This window comes from Coenobita brevimanus, chromosome 95 (assembly GCF_032717465.1).
Source record: "Coenobita brevimanus isolate Jiangsu-jjx chromosome 95, ASM3271746v2, whole genome shotgun sequence".
NCBI lineage: Eukaryota > Metazoa > Arthropoda > Malacostraca > Decapoda > Coenobitidae > Coenobita > Coenobita brevimanus.
In genome coordinates, this window is record NC_137048.1 from 12,027,613 (window position 1) to 12,030,611 (window position 2,999).

A 2,999-nucleotide genomic window follows, 5' to 3' on the forward strand; every position below is an offset into this window, starting at 1 on the left:
CATCCAGACATTCTATCTTTTATTACTGTCCTCATTTGTCTGTTTCTCAAAAAGTCTCTCATCCATTCCAGGAGGTTCCCCTTCAGTCCTCCTATATGCTCTAGTTTCCACATTAGCCTCTTATAGGGTACCTTGTCGAAGGCCTTCTCCAAATCTAAATACACACAATCCACCCAACCATCTCTCTCCTGTAGCATGTCAATTGCTCTTCAATAAAAACTCAACAAGTTGGAAACACAAGACCTTCCACTTCTAAATCCAAAATGACTATCAGCCAAAATATTCATCCCTTCCAGATATTTTATCCATCTATCTTTCAGAATTCTTTCAAACAATTTTGCGACCATGCTGGTTAGGGACACTAGTCTATAATTCAGGGGTTCTTCCCTGTTTTCTCCCTTATAAATTGGTACCACATTTGCCCTCTTCCATTCTTTTGGCACTTTCCCCTCTTCTAGAGAACACACAATTAAACTGTGAATTTTAACCACCAGTTGTTCTCTGCATTCCTTCAGTAACCAATTAGAGACTCCATCTGGTCCTAGGGCTTTCCTTACATCTTAAGTTTCCAATAATTTATACACTTCCTGTACTTCCACTTTTATATCTTTTATCACTACATTTCTAGTCACTCCCTCCCCCTCCACAAACTCTTTTTCATTAGTGAAAACCGATTGGAAACATTTGTTCATTATTTCTTCTTGCATTGCTGCATCTTTACAGACCTCTCCTTCTACATTCAGTTTGGTGATTCCTTCCTGTTGTTTCAGTTTGCCATTAACAAATCTATAAAACAGTTTGGGTTCATCCTTACATTTGTCTATTATACCTTTTTCAAAATTCCTTTCTTCCTCTCTACGTATTCTTGTGTATTCATTTCTGGTTCTTTTATATTCTTCCTTTGTTCTGTTGTTACCTCTCTCCAATTGTTCCACGCAGTGTCTCTCTTTTTTTGCTGTCATACACCTTCTATTAAACCACTCCTTTTTCCTGTTTTCTTTCCCCCTTACTCTTGGCACAAATTTTTCCACTCCCGAATTATAGAAGCCTAGAAAAGTATCCTACTTCCTCTGTATCTCTCTTGTTTCTCTGAATTTTCTCCAATTTGCATTTTCAAAAATTTTCTCAATCCTGTAAAGTTTGCTTTCCCAAAGCTGTATCTTCCCTGCCTATAAAGCTCATCTCTTGGCTCCACATTCTCTGTTGTCATCTGGAACTCAATGACCACATAATCACTTTTTCCAATAGGACACAGATATTCCAAGGATTCTATTACATCGGGTTCTTTGGTAAACAGTATGTCTAGTCTTGCTGGTGTGTCTTCACCTCGGAACCGTGTCTCTTCTTTGACCCACTGCGTCATCACGTTGTTCATTGTTATATTTAATAATGTAGTGCCCCACAAATCTTCACTGCCTCCTGAGTCCCATTCCTCCCAGTTAACCTGTTTACAACTGAAGTCACCCATTAAAATTTTATTGTTGCTTTTCTCAATCATTTTCTGTAAATAACAAGCCATGTCTGACAACATTTCCTGGTATTCATCATCACTCCATGCTCTTGTCTTAGGGGGAACATACACTACTGCCATATCTCTCTTGCTATTCTCTGTAGTTTCTAATTTCATATTTATCACTTCGGCCCTGCCTTCTCCCACTTCCACGGTATCTACATTTATGTTGTTCTTCACTGCTATCATCATTCCTCCCGTTTTTTCTTTTCTGTCTCTTCTCTACAGTTTGTATTTACCATCTCCCATATGAACATCAATATCTTCTCTTAATTTGGTCTCTACAAAGCACATAACATCAGGTTCATGTATCCTCAAAAAATCGTTGATTTCTAGCCTTGCCGATATTAAACCATCAACATTAGTATATGCCACCTTCCAGTTATTTTTTATGTTTCCTATACCCTCTTTTCTCCTTCTGTCCGCCGGTACCACTTCCTTAATTTCTGATCCATGACTCTCCAATAAAACACTGTCTTCTCTTCCTCCGTTCTCTGTTCATTTTTTACCTTTGCTTCCTTTACTAACTCCTTTATTGTAGCTCTTTCTTCCTCATTTGCATCTCTCCTTATCCAAACATTTTTGAACCCTTCCTTGTCTGATAATTTCCATGTTCTACTGATAATTTCCTTTACTGTTGCCTGAGACTTAAACTTCACCTTCAATGGCCTTGCCCCTCCTTCCTCGTACTTTCCTAACCTAAACACCTCTTCAATCTCTTCTTAAGCTTCCTTGTTTTCCTTCATGACTACTGATATTATTTCTTTAACCATACTCAGTTCTTCTCTTTCTCTCTCTGATCTTATTGTCATACGTTTTTCTTTAACTCTTGAAATTATTACACATGTTTTCTTATCTGCTACATCCCTAACTAAAGATTCTCTACTTCTCAGCACCCTAACCACTTCTCTCTCCACCTTTTCCTTGCTTTGTTGTTCTATAAGTTTTTCCAAATTTACATTTCCCTCTTCCTGAATTTTCTTCCACCCCTTATGTTGCTCCTTGATTTCTTTAATGTGCTCATCCTGTATTCTTGATTTGGACTCATAGTCATCTAGTTTGCTTTTCCTCCTGTCTCTTTCTTCTTCCAACCTCTTCTTCTCCCTCTTAAGCTGTTTTATTTCATTTGAGGCTGATTCACTGCTCACTTTTAATTCATGTTGAGTACACCGCTTCCCGTCCGATCAGCGAAGTTAAGCAATGTTGGGTCTGGTTAGTACTTGGATGGGTGACCACCTGGGAACACCAGATGCTGTTGGCATCCCTACGTGTCAAGTGGGGTTGGAGGAGGATTAGTGCCCCTCCCTGTAAAACAATTAACTCTAAGCCGTTGGCCACCCCGTTTGGGATACATGGCGTCTGGCAATGAATGAATGAATGAAACCTTCTCTTTCTTGTTCGTCACTACGTGTACAAATTTTTTCCATTTTATTTCCCAGACTTTTGATCTCATTTTCCTGCTCTATGGTCAGTTCCTGTAACTCTTTAA

At 38.8% G+C, this 2,999-nt stretch overlaps 1 pseudogene; it reads left to right on the forward strand.

Annotated features, from left to right (window-relative positions):
- The first annotated feature begins 2,652 nt into the window (after positions 1-2,652).
- On the forward strand, positions 2,653-2,771 carry LOC145413339 (5S ribosomal RNA; annotated as a pseudogene).
- The last annotated feature ends 228 nt before the right edge of the window (positions 2,772-2,999 follow it).